This window comes from Anolis carolinensis, chromosome 1, assembly GCF_035594765.1.
Source record: "Anolis carolinensis isolate JA03-04 chromosome 1, rAnoCar3.1.pri, whole genome shotgun sequence".
Taxonomy (NCBI): Eukaryota; Metazoa; Chordata; class Lepidosauria; order Squamata; family Dactyloidae; genus Anolis; species Anolis carolinensis.
Genome location: NC_085841.1, coordinates 152,070,166 through 152,090,182, shown reverse-complemented (window position 1 = coordinate 152,090,182; position 20,017 = coordinate 152,070,166). Strand labels below are relative to the sequence as shown.

General features: G+C 39.8%; 1 long non-coding RNA gene across 1 annotated transcript in view; it reads left to right on the top strand.

The window, feature by feature from the left end:
• Positions 1-2,075: 2,075 nt before the first annotated feature.
• LOC134299945 (uncharacterized) overlaps positions 2,076-20,017 on the top strand; it is a 58,508-nt gene continuing 40,566 nt past the window's right edge. The window contains exons 1-2 of the long non-coding RNA XR_010007192.1: positions 2,076-2,375; positions 2,680-2,795. This is a non-coding gene — a long non-coding RNA (uncharacterized LOC134299945). The remainder of the gene's footprint in view (positions 2,376-2,679; positions 2,796-20,017) is intronic.

Genomic DNA, 20,017 nt, shown 5'->3' with positions numbered 1-20,017 from the left:
AGATTTTGCCAAAGCTAATATACTGTGATCCATATGTATGAAGTGATCAGCAATTCTGGAATGTTAAAAAAGCAAGAGTACAAGCAAGGGAAGTCTCTTTGAGATGTTGCCAAATAGAAGAATGTCAGAGTTCTTTTAATGGATGACTTCAAATGAAGTGGGGCTGTGGGGCCAACATCTCCCAAAAAGTTTGGGACAAGGAGGTGTGGAGACAATCCCAGTCTCCTGACCATTTGCACTAGAATCATCATGCCAACTTGAATGTTACAATAAAAGATTCAAGATGGGGCTGCTTGTTTATTACATGTAGAACCTCCTGCAAACCAAAGTTTTGTAAGACATAATATATAAAGTGGAAATAAAATTAGTTAGATGTATAAATTCCTATGTATGTATTTATGTAGGGACTGCAGGGCAGCTTGAATCATTCTTTGGTGTTCTTTTAATTGCTGATTGAAGATAAAGTTGTAAAAATAAATCCACTTGTTCTCAGCATAACTGAAAGGGGTTCTATTGTGGTCTCTAAGCAAAGGCACATTTGCTTGGATCCAGAGGTGTCACAAAAGGAAGCAATTCAAGCAATGAGACTTTCTATTCCTCTTTTTTAGCTCCTGAGGTCTCCCCAAAGCAATTTGGACTGCAGTGCCAGCAGGGGTGATAGTCACAAAAATCAGGTGGAAGCAAGATTTTGGTAATCTCCTTCAACCCAATTTACTTCATGCATCCCACATAGTAATTTGTTGGTGGAAGGGAGGAATCTGGTGAGATGCAGGCAAAACGTCAGGATAAAATGCTGCTAGAAGACATCCATACAGCTTGGAAACCATACAACATTCTAATCCTGGTATATCCTATCACAATCGGATCTTTGACATGTACTTGCAACACTTGGTCTCTTATTTTCTTTTGTGCAAACCACACATATGAGCATGTTTCCAGACAAGACAGAGGTCTTCCTGGTCAGTTGCGGGACTGATTGGGATATTGGGTGGCAACTTGTGCCTGACAGGGTAACACTCCCGCTGAGGGCGCAGGTCCACAGCTTGGGGGGTCCTCCTGGATTCATCGCTGACGCTTGATGCTGAGGTGGAGGCGGTGGCCGGGAGGGCCTTTCCTCAATTAAAACTTGTGTGCCAGCTGTGACCATACTGTATCTCGAGAAGTCTGACTTGGCCACGGTGGTCCATGCCCTGGTTACATCCAAATTGGATTACTGTAATGCTCTCTACGTGGGGCTGCCCTTGAAGATGGCCTGGAAACTCCAGCTGGTTCAGAGATCGGCAGCCAGGCTCCTACCTGGAGCCAGTTGCAGGGAGCATACAACACCACTGCTAAAGCAGCTCCACTGGCTGCTGATAAGCTGCCAGTCCCAATTCAAGGTGCAGGTAATAACCTATAAAGCCCTATACGGCTCGGGCCCAACCTATCTCCATAATCGCATCTCCCCCTATGAACCGGCATGTGCCCTAAGATCCTCTGGAGGAGCCCTCCTCTCACTCCCGCCACCATCACAGGCACAGTTGGTGGGGACCAGGGAAAGGGCCTTCTCAATGGTGGCCCCCTGACTCTGGAATTCCTTTTCTAGAGAGATTAGGTAAGCCCCACTCTATTCTTGTTTCTTAAGGAGCTGAAAACGTGGTGATTTAAACAGATTTTTGAATAGAGCTCCTTAGACTCACTAGCTATGCTCTCGCTTAGCATGTTATCCACCTCTGCCCACACTATATTGTAACACCTGGCATGTTTAGCACTTTATAGTTGGCCACTCCAACCTTAAATCCTGGCCACTGTATCCGGATTCATCGATGGAGCCCCATCATTAGGTTTTAATTCTTGGTTATGTGTTTTAGGATTCTCTGTTTTATGCTGTTTATGTGTATAATGTGTTAAACTGTTGTATGTTTTTAACTGACTGTATGCTTCCTGTTATGCTGGAAACCACTCTGAGTCCCTTGAGGAGATAGGGAGGCATATAAATAAAGTTGTTGTTGTTATTATTATTATTATTATTATTATTATTATTATTATTATTATTATTAATCTTTCTGGTCCTTAATTCTTGATCATGTTATTACTGTCGTCATTTTTTTAATTAAAATAAACATCCAATTTTTGAAGATTTTTTTTAAAAAAATTGTAATTCCACCTCCGATCATTTTGGTATGCTGTTGTTTAAAGTTCTGGAAAGTTAATGTTTTCCTCTTTCCTGTATTCCAAGCTTTATGGACTTCTCTATAAATTTTCCTCTATGGTTCAATTACTTCCTGTTTCCACTCTGCTATTCTTCTTGTTTCCACTCTATAATTGCTTCCTATTTGGTTTAGGTCCAAGATTTCCATGTGGTCCTCTTTTGTTTTGTCTATCGCTGTTCTTAGGTATGGTAAACAATGTTTGGTTCCCACATTTGTTTATTTTTAAAAGTTTTAAAGATTAAATATTAGCAGATTAAGTGATTTCTTCTTTATGTAGATAATCACTAGATAGTTTCATTAGGCAGACTAAGACAATTATTTGAATATAATTCCAATGATTAAATTTTAAGAGGCTTTTAAAAGTATAGCTTACAACAATGAAAAAAGTAGATTTACCTTCAGATAAATTATTTGCCATGAAGTTGATAAATTTATTGCATATTCAAGGGCATTATTTACTTGTTTTGTTTTCCTTGTGAGAATTCAGAGTTTTAAAGAAGTGGATTAGAAGAGCTTCTGCCTGCTGGATGGCAATTTGCTAGGGAGCTCGATGTCTCCCTCCTCTCATCCCCTCATCCAGTTTCAGTGGGCTGAAATGTGAAGGTAGGATCTTTTGAGTTTTGAGGGTTTGTGTCTGTTTTTTGCTTCTTTCTGAAGAGGAATTTCTGACTTTTAAACAGTTATTATTATCCCTGCAATGCCCTGTGTTCCAGCCACCTTGCTAGAATGCAGCTTGCCACTCCATATTTCCACCGGAAGTCCCTACAGCTGCACTTCTGAATGAGTGTTGCAACTACATCCTCCTACTGTGCCAATTTCCCAGTGTTTTTTTTTTAATCCTTTAAAGAGGAAATAAAAAAATAAATATTTCCAGCAAAGGAAGAGTGGGAGATAAGGACAGGCCCATCTACATGCTGTCACAGAAGTGCCTAGAATCATTGCATCAGGCAGGTTGTCACATCATAGCACATTCAAGGGCTGTTGATGGGTTCTTCTGTCAGTAGCAGGAGGTGGCTTTATCATGGGAATATGGCAAACCGACAATGGACATTTCACAGCATCAGGCAACAGCACGCTGCCTCTATCACCTCTGTGTGATGAAATCTATAATTTGAAAATATATTTGATTAGGGAAATCTGTTATGGTTGAGAAAACAGGTTAATTGAGAGAAAATGCATTCTCCTTAACATTGTTTTGGCATTTAGACTCTGCCCAACTCATCTAGACCTTCCAGGGATTAGACCAAGCACTTGGGGCAAGTCTTGTAAAAATGACCTGTCTCCTGCTACAGACTGGTCACTGGGGATCAGTATTGCAATGGGAATGTGTAAAGGATTAGGAAATTGTTATGGGTTTGACAGCAAATTGTTTTCTAGTTGATGTTTTCTTTAAAGTATTTTGCTTTGGTTACCTGTCTGACATCTATTGGAAGGGACAACAATTAATCTGGATAGAATATGCAAGAATATATATGCATATAAGAAAAACCTGCTGAATTTTTGAAAAAATAGAAGTTCCCACATTGCCAGAGGTCACTTATTCATCTGAAAATAAATGAAATAATTTCAACAAGTACTGAAATGAATAAGTACCAGCTAACACTAAAATCTATGCCAGTGATATATGATGGGTTTTTCCACAGCCATTCCCTTCTTATTAAAGATGTAAATCACTATGGAGCAATTTATAAAAAGTGGAAAAAACAAGGCACAGAGCATATAAGCCAGAGGTTTTTTAAAAAACCGTATTGTCCTTTCTATCACATAATTCAGCCTCTTTCCACATGTGCTGGTAGTGTTATCATTCATATTCTCTACAGGTGAAAAAACTATAAAATACATTTTCAAGCTATCACTTTCAGAAATGCTGATAGAAATTCCTCTTAGTATGATTGTCAAGATAGCTGAATCAAAATGATTGCATATAAAATACTCCAGTTGAAAGTTAAGCTTTACAGCCAATTGCCTTTTTTCACCCATAAAGAAAGCTACATCATCAGGCACCTCAGAAGAGGATAACAAAGAGGGCCACAGTTGTTCCTAAGATAGACAGTTTGGCTGTGTGTCCTACTTTATAAAATATAGTCTTTAAAGATTTTATCGTATCGCTTCTTTGTGGCATGCTATTCCATTTTTAATCTGCTCTAGCCAGTCTCTTGAGAGTTGCTCTAATGCACCCATGCTACATTTGTATTTGAAGGGTGTCATTTGCACAGTTTGTTCATCCACATTACTGACCTTTGTATTCTGTAGGCATATTAGCACTATGGTTGCACAGTGGCACAACAGTGAGATACAGGATAACATTATGATGATATAATAGCAAACAAAATATCAGAAATCAAAAGAGAGGACTAATGGGTGTTTAAATATTCTAGAAAAGACATCTTCCCTGCCTGGGCACCTTGATAATCCTTGAGAGAGGGATAACCTGGTCATGAGATGTCTTCACCCAAACTGGTTACTGTTGTGGAAAAAGGAGTCATTAACTAATTATTTTCAAAGTTTAAAAACAAATATTTTCAATAGCCCTATAGTTCCTGGAAAGCAATAGTATAGTATCATAAATGTGAGGCAAAAGTGAAACTAACACATCATTATGATGGTATAACAACATGGTGTGATAATGCCCTAAAAGTATATTCTGTCCAAGTCTGAATTTAATATCAAGAACCTTAAGCAAGTCTTAAAGTTTCCTATCAGCACATGGACAGAAGACTAAGCAGGCACACAGATCCTCTAGTCACAATCCCCATATGCAATAAGATTTAAGTGACTTTAATTTTTTGTATTAATACATAGACACAATGTTCCTTGCAAATATATCATCTTCTGTGTCCCCCCTATGATTATGAATTTATCTTCTTCTTTTTTCTTTTTTTGATTTTATATATGATCACCCTATACAGTGGCTGGGAGGGAGTGGAGGTAGCTATGTGTAGGAAAGAAGAAGTGAACAGGAGTAATAGCAATATGATTCAAATTATAACTATACTGAGTGGCAAAACAGCATTGTGCCTTGGTGAGCTAACATTCTTAATGCAGGAATTTTTTTAATGATATAGAAAATAAAAAAGAACCTTTGGAGAGAAAAAAGCAGGGAGAGACTTGAAATACAACTAGAAACAAGAGAAAATCCTGGAAGTTGGAGACTTCCACATCCAGCATCATAACTCACCTCAAAAGCAAAAACACCTACAAATAGAGTCAAATATGCCACTTTTATGAACTGTACTAGGTGAAGTTTAAAATGGAGTCAAGGTGGGAAATGCAATGTTTAAAAAGGGAGATGATCAGAGGTGATATTAAATATGCAGTATACTGAAGTGGCAGAATGAATGTAAAATGACTATCTGGAAAAAGTCTGGATCCACCCCAAACATTTCAAGTTTCATAAGCGAGTTCTATTTGTCTAGGCTATCCTGGATAAATAGAAAAATTTATGTTTATATTTACCATTGAGGCATGTTTTCCAGATGTCAGGAACTCTCACCTTTGTTCACAAACAGAAATGTTATGAAAACGAACGTGGAACTATAAATCATGCAACACTTGCTTTGGATGGAGAGTGTCTCAGGGTCAATGTTAAATGACCAGAGTAGCCAGACCCTGATATGAAAATATTTCTCTCTCCCGCAGACTCTGGAGAAAATCACTCCACTACATGATAGTTTCTTTTTTATAGGAGTTAAGGTACAATGCTTACAATAAACAATGAAGATGTCAATCTATGTTTTTTGGATCAATGTTTTGCCTAACATCTTTAGACTTATATATCAGTATTAGTACTTCAATATTTCATTTACTTCACTACTAACTCTTGGTTTGAAAATAATATTTGTAAATATTTCAACCCAAGACATAAAAAAGAGAATCGAAATGGCCGGGATTAAATCTTCACAAGATTTAATCTACACAAAGGAAGGACACATATAGAAAATGTTGTGGGGGTTTTTTGTCATTTTTTTTCCACATAATACACTTCTGCTGTTTTCGAGACAATGTGAGGTGATAGGCATGTTTGGACTTTTTACAGAATTTATCCCAAAACTGTAAATCCTCAGAAATTGGCATTTTGAGGAATTTCTCATAGTGGGGTACAATATTTAAAGTATTTGCTCTTTTCCCTGAAAACATAATTCACAAAGAATTACATCCCTACTCTCATGAGGAAGATTGCTTTGATGAGAAAAAAGTCTCACTCCCCTTATTCCTCAAGGTATAGAAGCAACCTATCCTGTATCTGGAATGGTGTCTAAAGACCTCATCATACGGAGCTAGATTCGGTGGCAAACTGTGATCTAGCCCTGGTCACCCATGGAGCCGGCAAATTCCTATCAAACAATGTTGTGCTAGCTCCATGGGTGCAGAGGGGCAGAACCAGTATACCGCTATCCTGGCAACATGGAAGGCTTCCCGTGTTGCCCAAACTATGGGGGAAAGCTGTGTGCACCTGGTGCGCTCCACACTTATCCCGTGTGATCCCCATCCCAGCAAGGAAGGCAATGTGGGTAATGCAAGGTGTGGTGAAGCAGACCACTGCCTCTTTCTGCCACCAGCCATCTGATGAGGTGGTGTGTGTCCATATGTGTCTTTATGTTGCCTCTTGAATTATGGTGACCTCATGAATTTCATAGAGTTTTATTAGACAAGGAATACTCAGAAGTGGTTTTCCCAGTTCCTTCTTTTGATATTCATTGGCGACCTCCCATACAAACACTTGGAATCCATTGGCAATTCCCCAAGTATTAACCAGGGTCAACCCTTCTTCACTTCTAATATCAAACAGGATTCATAATGGCTTTAAGATATCAGCTTCCTGCTTGTTCAGTTGAGTGGAGAGGGAACCTTCTATCTCCAAATTCTGCCCAATGGTACAACTGCAAGAGATAGCTTCCTCCTTTCCACATGAGAGACCCTTTGCTTGTCCTTTTTAAAACCTCTTAGTAGCTGCTGTCCTGCTGGCTCCTTGTTTTCAATTTGTAGTAGGTGTTGAAAAAACTTTTCATCCTCCTCCTGCCTGAATGTGGAGCTAACACCCTTTGGGAAAACCACAGCAAAGAGAAATTACTTCAGTTTTGGTCATATATCAGTGAGAAACATTCATAAATGCAACTCCTCTTGCAGAATTGATTAATATTTCAAACAAATGAGCACCCCACAAAGGAGAACTCACTGTTCACAGGAAGACAATAAATTATCAACAATTACTCTAGAGACAGGTTTGGGAAATCAACAGCACTGTTCAGATAGGACTGCATGTCTGCATCTTTAAACGGTTTATATTTACATTCTAACATATCTTTGTAGCATCAGCCCAGGCCACTTCAATTTATTAGCACTGGAGTTCTGGTTGGATTTTTGTTGTCTGGAATGCAGCCTTTGGCATTCTTTGCTGAGGCCCCTGTGCTCTTTCCTTTATGCACACACTCCCAGAGAGGTCCTACGTACATGCTTTCAGTGGGCTAGAGAGAACAACACATTTTAAAAAAGGAAAGTCCAACATTCCCTTTAGGACTGATTCTTCTGATACAAATAAGCAGGTATGTGCTTATATAGATCTGTGTAACACTTGAACTGGGTAAACAAGTATGCTGTCAACATTGAAGTGCTGGGAAATAAATATCTGAGTTACCCTAAAAGAGTTATTGCAAAAGAAATAAAACAGATCTTCATTGAATAAATGGTTCCTGTTCTTAAAACTGGCCAGACTCCCACAGCTTAGAGATATACAGATGTGTTTCTATTGCTCCTCTTGATTGAATGTCAGATAAATATCCAAGTCCTTCATTCTTCTGACCACCTGTTCTGCAGTTGATATAACATGGTAAATATTGGTTTTAAATAAGCTCCATATCTACAGAATATTTGGCACATGCCTATTGAAGTCCGCTGGCATTGTTAGTCAAGACTCTAAGCTAAGGTATGTTTTAATGGTTTCAATGGGTTTGCAGAACAGACTAAAATCTGCATCCGAGATTGTTATTGTTGTTTTCATTTGGTTTCATTTCATAATTGTGGAAATATAAAAGCTCCTAACAATGAAGGACTTTCTGTGTGATGATAGAAGTTTAGGAGGAATTATACATATCTTCTAGATATCTAAGGCTAGTTCCACACAGGGAAAAAGTCCACTCCAACCCGGGTTTTAAAAACCTGGGTTGAGGTGGACTTCTGTCCTCACACCGGCTTGAAAACCCTGCGCTTTTGGCAGGGGGTGTCTAGAGGCCCTCCCAGAATTTTCTGGGAAGACAGGAAGACAACCAGACCCCCTCCCAAAAACCCCTGAAACCCCCAAGAAAAGAGAAAATGACTTACCAGGCCACCATTACATTACTGTTGAAGGTTTCCTGGCACGTAGAAATGACTCATCAAGAAAAGTAGGGGTGAAGATCAAAATCGCTCCTCGTCTCCCTTTCTCCTGGCAAGTCATTTCTACAGCCAGGAGACCTCAGGCAGTAGTGTAATGGTGGCCTTGTAAATTATTTTCTCTTGACTGGGGTTCTTTAAGGGCTTTCTGGGGAGGGGGTTGGTGCCCTTGGAGTTTTCTGGGCTGATTCAGCCTAGAAAACCCGAGAGGGCTGTGCAGACTGCCCCCTCAGTAGTCCCAGGACTAACAAGGGGGTAGTTCAGACAGGGTTCATACTGGAGTAGACCCAGGTCTAATCCAGTACTTAATTAATTCAAGACAAAGCAGGGTTTTCCTGCTTTGTCCCAAATTTATTTGTTTTTACTTGAGGCTTTGTTTGGATACCTTAGGCAATAGTTCGAAAGGGCTCGTATTTTGGGTGCTATGTAGATATGCGCTAAGAGGCTGATACAGAAAAAAATGCAAGAAGTTCATCTGAAGCAGACACTGAAAACTGACATTAATGGGACTTGTTGAGCGGAGAATCTATACAGAATCTAGATCATGATTTAACAGCATAATCTTACTCAGAAGACACACAAGTATTGTACTGTTAATCCTACTGACACTTGTTAGTCTGACTAAAGTAGACCCATTGATCAATTGAATGTAACTATGTTTTAATTCACAATCCAACAACAGATGCAGTGGGCCTATTCTAACTTGGGAAATATTTACTAGGAAATAATGTTGTTGTTCTTAAATGCTCATTAATTCAAAGAGGTGAAAATGTTGGTTCCTGTATAAATGTGGCAGCGAGGTTTGAGACAAACAAATGACATATCTTTTGCTCCAGGAAGCTCTAACCACCATGGCAGGAGTGTTGTTATGCTCATGTAACAAAACAGCTACCTGTGTCATCAAACGAACTTCTCAGTTAGTGTTTTTCTGCCGTTCGCTGAGAGTGGATAGATGTAGCTCCACCAAAAATGTTTGACAGAAATGTACCAGGCAAAATGCAGGGCTTGTTCATGCCCTGAAGTTCACTGGATGAACCTGAACATGTCTCTCAGTCTTTCTACCCTAGAGAACGATTGCTGAACCCAACACCATATGGTGTGAAGAAGGCAAGATCCATTTCAATAACTTATGAAGGGTTGTAATGGAGGACTAGAACTGAGGAGTCTTCCCTGTTAGGTGGATTCAAAAAGATCACCTAAATCCTATCATGCCTTGTCTCCAGATAACTCCCAAATCTCACCTGACAAAACAGGATTTCAAACAAAGCTTGTGACAGAATTGTGACGAGAAAGGAAAGTAGAAGCACCAGGAATAAAACAATGGATGAACTTTTGATTAATTCCAAGTTGGGGAGCCCCAGTCCAGGTTTGAACAATTGGGTTTCTGCTCAGGTGAATGCCAGTTACAAAGCCAAGATATACCGTTTCCCCGAAAATAAGACATTCCCTAAAAATAGGACCTAGTAGAGGTTTTGCTGAACTGCTAAATATAAGGCCTCCCCCGAAAGTAAGACCTAGCAAAGTTTTTGTTTGGAAGCATGCCCGGTGTCCGCCAAACAGAACACTATAGCATGCAGGATTGGTAAATGTACATACCAGTTGTACATGGAAATAATGGTAGTAACAAGAAATTCTTGACAGAAGTCACAGTTTGTCTGGTTTGGTTATGTTGGTTTGTGATGACAACTACTGTACAGTATATAATAAATGTTCATTTTTTTGTTCAACAATAAATGTTAATTCTTCTTCATGGAAAAATAAGACATTCCCTGAAAATAAGACCTAGCACATCTTTGGGAGCAAAAATTAATATAAGACACTGTCTTATTTTGGGGAAAACACAGTATTTATTTATTTTATTTATTACAATATTTATATCCCGCCCTTCTCACCCAACAGGGGACTCAGGGCGGCTTACAAAAAACACATATATAAAAATTGTACAGTGCACTATAAATCAGTTAAAAATATTATTAACTTAAGCAGTATTCATAAAACACATTATGAAATGCAGATAGGCGTGTTCAGTTCAAAAGACTAGGTCTGTTGATTGAGTTCCAGCGTACATAATAATAATTAACGCTACCAATTGTTATTCAAAAGCCTGGCCCCACAACCAAGTTTTAACCTTCCTATGGAAGGATAGGAGGGAGGGAGCCTGCCTGACTTCACTGGGGAGGGCGTTCCATAGGCAGGGAGCCACTACTGAAAAAGCCCTGTCTCTCGTCCCCGCCAGCCGCACCTGTGAGGCTGGCGGGGATGGCTGGTATATGGGTTTCTCTGAGGTATAAATAATGTGCTTTCCTCACACCAAGTGATAAATTACAGTTCAATTTATTTTTACAAAAAAACACTTTAAAATATTAGTTGTGTCCCAATTTGTTTGGTTAGCATCATATTCCTAGCACTAAATGTTAGTTATTTGCAAATAGATGATGTTACTGCTGAATGTGAGTGTTACATGTCTATATATCTAAGTAGAAATTGGGTCCTTCCCTCCCTGAGAACTTGAAACTGTCAGTTTTCTATGGCAGCTGACTGCCTAGATTCCAGGTTAAAGACCAATCTGTGTTAGCATGGTTTATATGAAAGACTGGAAAAACATGAAGTATGGAGGAATTCATCTATAGACAAAGAAGTAACATAAAATAATAGCCAAGGAGAAAGTGACTCCTATCTATCCGTCTCTGGCTTTACTTCCCTCAGTAAACAAACAGTTGCTTGTGTACATATGAACATACTTCTCCACTTCCAGCAGAAATAGAAGTGGAACACATGAGTTGAAATCTGCAGTTCTTCCATTCTCTATATTAACAGAAACTTTCAGCTCAGCTCTCAAAATGATATTCCGAGGTCAAACTGTTCAATCAACACAAATTGGATAATCAGGTGACTTGCTGGAATACCAAAACCTACAAATGTACACACATTCACAAATGGTGAATGTGAATCAGTGTACTGTCATGACATATGGACTCAGAAGAATGAATGAAAATTGAATGAAGTGTTCTGAAAAGGGAGGTGGGTGGCTATCTTAATTGTAACATGATCATTCAATAAGACAATATTGTGATTCTGGTATGTTCTATAATAGTCCCACGGAAAGAAATCAAACTTTTCCTAAGAAGGACAACTTTCTATCTTCAGTTGAACAAAAACATTAATCTCTTGATTTGGTTGGGGTTCACAACCTTCTTTTATGGAAAGAGAGCCTTGATACATAGGAAAAATGGCATGTCGATGAGATGTTTATGCTGAACCTAGACTTCGTAGCTGATGTGCTACTTTATGCACATTACAGGGAAAGTCCTTTTTCTGGAGTGCATCCAAACATTCACTGGAAATCAGAAGGGTGTCTCACTAGAAAGACCTATCAAAAGGAGAAATCTGGATAAAGTATCCCTTGTAAACTAACAGGCAGGGATTGCTGTGGTTTCAACACCATTAAACTTTGGAAAAATAAAGCTTTGGGCTGGTCAGAACTATCACTTTTCCAAGTTCTGTTCATTTTCATCTACAGTCCCATCAGGCGGGACAAAAAAAAAGTGACCTAGGACGCTTCGGCCCCAGTTCACACATGGAGTCCCACACTGCTCATCAGACGATGTAGGGTGACTGCTGGTGGGACTCTGTGGGTGAACTGGGGTAGCGGCATGGAAGAAAGCTGCTGCTGCTGCCAACACAGAAGCCTCCCCAGGTTCCATAACGAACAACAGGGCCATCGCTTCCCCATGCATGATGGGGAGGCATCAGCTGCTGGCTGGGACACCAGGATTGCCCCGATGATGCCTCGATGATGCCCTGATGATGCCCAAATTTGCCACAGATTCTGGGAAATCACTACGCTGGACCTCCTTCATGCGATGAGGTCCCTAGATGCACACACATACACACACAGAGAGAGATATATTCAGGTTTGAAGGCAAACCAGTCCTTTCCTTGTTTTTTGGTTTGTTTGTTTGTTTTAGTGTTATGCATTTACCATTCTATCAAAGCACCAGTGGGTAAATTCTGAAAAAGCCAACCAGGGCCGGTTGTTACTAGGCGGCCGCTGACGCGGCCGCCTCGGGCGCTGGCTGCTAGGGGCGCTGTCGAGGCGTCGACAGCGACCCGTAGCGCCACCGACGCCTCCGGTGTTGGCGCGGGCCCGCGGGGCTTCAATCCCCGCGCCCGCGCCAAGCACCTAGGCCATTTTGCCCTTAGTAACAAACTAAGGGCAAAAATGGCCTATCTGTGCTGTGCGCATGCGCACAGCCAGATAAGCCATTTTTGCCCTTAGTTTGTTACTAAGGGCAAAATGGCCTAGCTGTGCTGTGCGCACGCGCACAGCACAGCTAGGCCATTCGGGCCTGACTTCCTGGTCGCGGCCGGCGACCGCCCGGGCGATCGCCGGCCGCGACCAGGAAGTAAGGCCCGAATGGGCTATCTGCGCTGTGCGCACGGGCACAGCGCAGATAGCCCATTCGGGCCTGACTTCCTGGTCGCGGCCGGCGATCGCCCGGGCGATCGCCGGCCGCGACCAGGAAGTAAGGCCCGAATGGCCTAGCTGTGCTGTGCGCGTGCGCACAGCACAGCTAGGCCATTCGGGCCTTACTTCCTGGTCGCGGCCAGGGCACGCTGGGCGGGGGGCGGGGCCAACTCTGGCCCCGCCCCCCGCACTATTCGCCCTGGCCCCGCCTCCCACACAGCGTGGGAGGCGGGGCCAGGGCACGCTGGGCGGGGCCAGGGCGTCGGAGGCGGGGCCGGTGGCGGGGGCGCTTTTTAGCACCCCCGCTTAACATTTAAAAATATCTCCGGCCGGCCCTGAAGCCAACACAAAAGGAACAAAGCAGGCTTTCCAATCTGGCATCCTTCCTGTACTTTTTGGGAGCCAACTGCAGCACAAGTAAAACCCCAGGTGTGCATCACATGAGCAGGTGAGGAAAATAAAATATGCTTGTGTGGGTTGTGATGACAGGTCTGAGTGCATACAAACCATAATACATGACAAGGCGTGCAGTTATCCCAGGATTCCAGAATTCCTTGTCTGTCTTAAGAAGATGAAATTAAAAAACACTGCCTCCTTCTTTTTTTCCTCTCTCTCTCTCCCCACCCCCTCTTCATTTTTTCCTTCTCTTGTAATCAAGTTTTTTTTATAATGTATGGTTTTAAATATATTTATTGTATTTTGTTAAATTACCTAATTGTTTTAATTGCTTATGTTTTATCTTTTTGTATTGTATATTGGCATTGAATTTTGCCAGATTGTGAGCCGCCCTGAGTCCCTTCAAGTGAGGAGAGCGGGATAGAAATTATGGAAATAAATAAATAATTCATTTAAACTGAGAAACATAAAGTATAATCTGCAGGATTTATAATATCTGAAAACCTTTAAGGCTTATTTGTTGCATGCATTTCATACTCAGAAATCAGCACAAAATCACCAAATGTTCCCTTACAAGGTATGTTGAAGAAGATAAACACACAATGAATCTGCTCGAATCACATCTTATGCTCTCTCACCTAGGCCCAACATGTCACAGTTCTGTGGGTACATCACACTCATATTAAGCAAATGTCACACAATCCATTTATGAAAAATGATTGGCACATCCCAAGAAAAAAAAGAAGATTCAGTGGGGTTCTATGTTGTTTAATGAGGGCATGAAAAAGAGACATATAGTGCATCTATACTACATAATTAATGCAGTTCAACACCACCTTAACTGCCATGACTCAATGCCATGGAATCAGGATTCTGTAGCATCGAGCCTTGGCAAATTCCTCAGAACTTGTTGGGTGAGGGGTCAACCTCACCCAACTTTGTCCTCCAGGTTTTGGAGTGCATCAGCAAGCTAGGCCCGACGGGCGAGGTGGCGGAGTTGCAGTGGTCTATCATGAGTCCATCTCTCTGGTCAGGTGCTTCGTGCCGCAATTGCCAAACTTTGAATATGTCCATGGGTAACCGGGACAGACTGGGATTCTGCTTGTGCGCCGCTTGTAAGTTCTTCTTAAAAGCTTGTATGAAGCTAGCTATAATTAATAGAGCAGAGCCATCATCCAAGGCTAGAAGAGTGCAGAGCTCATTTTCCCCTTGCAGATGTAGTTCCTGTTTTCAGCCACTTTTTTATTGTGTCAGAAGCAACTTGAGAACATACTGCAAGTTGCTTCTGGTGTGAGAGAATTAGACATTTACAGAGACATTGCCCAGGGGACTGCAAAACCATTTCTCTGGTCTTGCTCTACTTTGAAATCTCAGTTTTTCTGAGTGCCACTTTCCATCCATTCTCTCTTGAAAATTGTGCTTCTATAATTTTGCTGGTTGTGGATGAGGCCACTTCCGTTCTTTTTCCACCCTGTCTTTCAAGTAGCTTTTTTCCACCATTTGATCCTTTGCAATATCGGTTAAATTTATGGGTACAATTCTTTGACATTTTTATTAGCAATTTTCATCTTGCTGCAAGAAAGTCTTCTAAAATAACATATTAAAATATTCACTTTGGAGTTATGCAGTACAAAATTTGCATGTGGTTGTTTCAGACAGAGAACAAGATATTCAGCATAGAAACCAACATTTTCTGTGCATAAAATAATCTTTACACATGGGAGGAAATTCCTTTAATGGAGATATTATCAATATCCCCTGGTCTTCCAAGCAATTCCTTGATTAAAGAAATGCTTCCAATATGCATTTTAAAATATCCATCAATGAATCAAGTGACCTGAGCATTAGAGAGAGAGGGAGAAATAGAAAGAGAGGAAGAGGTACTTGCTTTTGTTACAGAAACAGCAGCAGCTCTTAGTCATGAATTAAGAAAAGCAGTGTTGGCTTGCTTTTGTGGTGTCAGCTTTTTAATATGTTTTCCTAATACTCCATAAAGCATGAAATGGAACATGGATGTGATGTCAAGATTTTTGTGAAGTGGGATGCCATTGCCTCACATCAGTGTTACCAAATACCAAAACAACTTTAAACATGAAGCATACTTGTAGGATGGAAAGCAATCAATTTAGTGGATTAAAATCAGAACAAGTTGTTAAATCACAATTTGTTTTCTGCTCTGCCATTGGCTGGTCAACATTGTGGCCTATTGTGAGCTCGAACATTTTTCAAAATACTTCCAATTAGCTTTTATTTGATATTTTATGTTTCCCCTCATAAAACATTTAGGGGATTAATTGAGACTGTGATGTTTGTTTATAAGTACAGCTGGCTCACCTTCAAATTTGCTTTACAAATGGGATGTCTGAAAGATATCCTCATAAAACTGAAGGGTGGATCTTCAAACAAGCAGTCCTTTATTAGAAAGGAAATTTAGATTAAAGTTATAAGGGGAAACACTTCCTATACCTTCTTAAATGATTTATTTATTTACCTGCACCTGGAAACAAACAACATTACCTCTTTATGTAATATTAAGGAATACCAAAAATAAAAACTAGAGTTTGTAAAAACCAGATGCTTTCAAAGAACCAGTAAACCCAATGTTATTTATACACAAATATTATAAATTGTAATAGGAACTGCCCTTCTGGATGTCCTGGGAGTGTAATACTATGGGACAATTCCCTTATTAGCTACTAGAGAGGATGGATGAGGTTTTAGACCAAAACAACTGCTAACTATAAAACCAGATCAAAAAGGCTTTATTTTGAAAGAGCACCTTTAAAGAGTATTTGAAAGATACTCTGTTCAGCTGTTAAATGTCTTGTAAGTTTTCCAAGTTCTTTGGTGAACTTTCTTCATAAAAGATCTCTATTATTTTCAACAAAGATTAATGATGGGGTTATTAAAAATCTAAAGTTGGATAGATTTGCAGTGATTATGAATAAGGGTCATCACACTACATTACTTTGGAATGTTTTTATATGTTTTGTGGGTATAACTATTTTTGGGTTCAAGTAGACTTTATTTCTAGTCTGCTTTTCATCTTTAAATGATATCTGGGGCTTTTTTTATTCTCTTCAACACAGGAAAACAAATAGAAACTCTATTGGCAAAATGACCATTGACGTTATAAGTGCGCAACTTCACTGGATCCACTTTCCTGTTCACTCAGATCAGGATGTTCCAGAGCAGATTCAAAAAAGGCTGCCCTCACATTGCAATTGTCTTCTGTCAAAATTGTTAGAGATGAAATATGTATACCCTCAAAATACTATAGAGTAATTTCTGAGATGGATAAATGAATCTGTGTTGTGTCAACCAATTCCAGCTAACCAACAAAAACAATGATTCCTAAATTGGACTTCTGTGAAGCTCAGTTCTCGGTTCTCTCCTTAGCAGTAATGATGGACAAATCTTCTGAAATATATTCTTTACGCTTTGACAGTATTTTGTCTACAAAACTTAGAAGACCACTGATCTTAATTAGGGATGGAAAGAATATTCCAAAATATTTGCAAAATATCAAAAAAAGTTTCAAAAAACCCCTACAAGAAGAAAATCAGTTTAGGATTTTTTCCATTAAAACCACACAGATTACATTGACAGCCTAATTTTTGTGCATGTGAAAGCATGTTTCTACACAGCAAATATTATTTCTGCACAAAATTATTATTTTCTGTGCTAAAATGTTGCTTGTTGCCAAAATACTGTTTTCTGTACAAAAACGAATTTTCCACCAAACTAGTCCAAAAATACAGAAATATTTTATATGCTTAACATGTTGTTTTCTGTACATATGTGTATGCATATTTTGCAGAATAATAATAATAATAATAATAATAATAATAATAATAATAATAATAATAATAATAACAACTTTATTTTTATACCCTGCCCCATCTCCCCAAAAGGCTGTCTCGGTATCATGCCCCGGCCTGAAGCCAGACTGAGCCGGAAAATCAGTATCATCCAAGAATGCCTGGAGTTGTGCGACCACCACATGTTCCACGACCTTGCCCAAAAAGGGAAGATTGGAAATAGGCCGATAGTTTTCCAATTGAGTGGGGTCCAGTGATGGCTTCTTCAACAGCGGTTTGATTACAGACAATTTAAGGCTCACTGGAACAATGCCTTCCCGAAGGGAGGCATTCACCACCACCTTCACCCATTCGGCCAATCCCCCTCTGGCTTCAGTAATGCTTGCACTACATCTATACCAGTTCAGTGTAATTAAGTTATATCAAAGCAAAGAAACGGAGGCATTCATAATGTCAATTCTGTGGCATCAGAACATGATTGAAGTTGCCAAGCAAATGCTGCCATCATCCCTTTAAAGCAGTGAAGTGCAATCCATGAATTGCGGTCAACACAAATGTGAGGCAAACTTGCACTCATTGAAGCTTCCAGACACTAATGAGGAGGTGAGAACCAAGATATCACATTACCAACATCCAAGTTCCTCTTAAATACTTTGGGATAATTATCTAGGAATAATATCCCTCAAGCAGGATCTTTAGATATTTAACTATGTCAAGTTGTACATTCTACATTTACAGATAATTGTGGAGTAAATATTTGGTAAATGAAGTATTTCACATCTGTCTTGGACCAAAGCAATCCTCCTGTCAGTAATACCACTAAACACTTGTAAAAGTATGCCGTCCATTACTGAGTTATGTGCTCTTGGCATGTGCAGGCTTTGAACTCATGTTACTATGCCGCCAGTAAAAAGAAAAAATATATATAGTTCTTTTTATCAACTGGATGTCTTTCAGATATATAACTGCCTGACAGAGAAACAAGTGAAATAGATATTAAAAACTTAATTTAAATTCACAGAACAGCAAGATGTCAAAATTTGTCTATCTCTCATCATGCTTGAGGAGAATATATTGTATCTGGAGGTTCTCCCATAGAAGTTCTGTTGAAATAAAGGGACCCATATTTTAAAAGGGTTACTTTTCTTTAACTAAGGCCCCTTCTTCATTGCCATATAATCCAGATTATGAAAGAAGATAATCCACATTATCTGCTTTGAACTGGATTATATGAGTCTACACTGCCACATAAACCAGTTCAAAGTGGATGATCTGGATTTTATATGGCAGTGTATAAGGGTCCTAAAATATTCCTAATCCCTGGAATTACAGTAAAACACACAAACAAACAAACAAAAAAGCTTTGGTGGGAGCCATGAAAAAGCCACAGTAGTATTTGTGCACCACTAAGATTTCTTGCAACAAGGCTTGTATAAGAGACCATCCAGAGTCACAGTATCCAAAGAAACCATCATCATTAAAATGCATTGTTTTCCCAGAAATCTCAGATGTGAGACAAATGGGTAAAAGCAAATAAATACCAACTCAATATCCCTCTACTGTCCTTTGAAAGACAACACATTTTTGCAGAAAAAAATCCTTCTCCCTTGCTTCCCACACTTCAGAGCAACATCAGAGATTTCAGGAACTCCTTTAAAGCCATAAAATGAGTCTAAAATACCAACTGGAGGTGGGGAAAATCTTGTGTCCTTGAACTGCAAGCTGTTAAAACAGAAGTGACTAGGATGGGGGTTTGTTTTATTCCCCCCTTCCAAAAATGAAGTTAATAGTCAAGATTGCTCCTACGCATTCAAGTGCAGCTGGCAGAAATCTAGGAAATTGCTTATTAATGAAACAATACTGAGTTCCATCACCGTCGTACATAACAATTCCACAACCAGCTTTATCAAAGGATTAAATAATGGGCTGACTGTGGCAGTCTTTCATGCCAAAAAACATGACAGAAAAGCTATTTTCCTTTGATATCAGAGAGTTTGGGAAGTTGCTGGTATACACTTTTCCTCATCTGAAATATCTTTGCATTGATCATGGCCATCACCAGGACACGGCAAGAAACCTTTGCTCCAGCAGCATGTGTGACAGAGTTCTGTATCTGCAAGAGACAGAGCAGCTTTTCTAAAGTCACACTTGGAGTTCATAGATGAGAGAAGATTTAAACCAAAGACTTCCGAGCCATTGTTTAAATTCTGAGCTAAGATGTTAATGGGATTATGGATCTCTTCATACTTACCTTATTTTCAGTGGCACAATGTGATTTTTTTTTCTATTCAGTCATGGAGCCTCATGGTTGCCATCACACCCCAGAAGCCTACTTCCTTATGAAAAGATGGGGAGCCTCTCATTGGCTACCACCACCATTTTTTTAGTGGTGGTGGCACCTCAGCCATGGAGCCACCCAGGAAGTAGTCTTCTGGGGTGTGATGGGAGCCATGAGGCTCCATGACTGAATGGAAAAAAACCCTGTTGTGCCACCAAAAATAAGGTAAGGTCCATAATCCCATTTTATATCTGCAACATGGAAAAGATAATCCACAACTACAGAAGTGGAGTATAGATTCCAGAGATGATTTATCTGAAGTGCCTTGGATGCTCAAATCCGCTAGATAAGAACATGAAGCAATATTATTTTAGCTTAAAGCAAATGGGAATAATAAATGGAGATATTGTCTATTGTCAGACAATCTAATATCAGGTAGTAGAAATGTGTGGATTTCTTTGAGGAAGTTAATAATAAAGGAAAGCTGCCTCTG